This window comes from Schistocerca nitens, chromosome 4 (genome assembly GCF_023898315.1).
Source record: "Schistocerca nitens isolate TAMUIC-IGC-003100 chromosome 4, iqSchNite1.1, whole genome shotgun sequence".
Classification (NCBI taxonomy): Eukaryota; Metazoa; Arthropoda; class Insecta; order Orthoptera; family Acrididae; genus Schistocerca; species Schistocerca nitens.
In genome coordinates, this window is record NC_064617.1 from 701,020,725 (window position 1) to 701,021,485 (window position 761).

Genomic DNA, 761 nt, shown 5'->3' on the forward strand with positions numbered 1-761 from the left:
CAGCGAAGTGGGCGCTGATATGAAACTTCCTGGCAGATTAAAACTTTGTGCCTGACCGAGACTCAAACTCGGGACCTTTTCCTTTCGCAGGCAAGTGCTCTATCGACTGAGCTACCCAAGCACAACTCGCGACCCGTCCTCACAGCTTCAATTCTGCGAGTACCTCGTCTCCTACTTTCTAAACTTCACAGAAGCTCTTCCGCGAACCTTGGGGAACTAGCACTCCTGGAAGAAAGGATATTGTGCTGACATGGCTTAGCCACAGCCTGGGGGATGTTTCCAGAATGAAATTTTCACGCTGCAGAGTGCAGCTACGACAGAGCCTATGAGCAAACTTGATTACTTCTTCCTGAAACGAAAAGACGAGCTAGTAATGGAGAAAGAGGGTGAGTTCAACCTCCCCTTTGCTCCATACGACAGTACAGTAGTTCCTTTACAGCAATACGCTCTGAAGATTTTATTTTTTTTCCACAGAGTGAGTATTTAGTTTTTTAACTATTGTTACTATCTGTATGAAGTTATTCTGATTATATTACAGACCCTCTTAAAATATCTGTTGAGAAATACTGAGATTTGTAGGACTTGAACAGATTTTGCCGTAGTGAAGAACAAGTGTATTTCAAACGTCTTCCGCATTAGTGTCACCAATTGATAGAGGACAGAATAACCTTCCATAATATATTTTTATAAGGTTAGGTTAGAGCATTTATTGTAAACAAAATGTAAATAAGTGGTAAGAGTTAGAAATCTAGTAGCTAGTA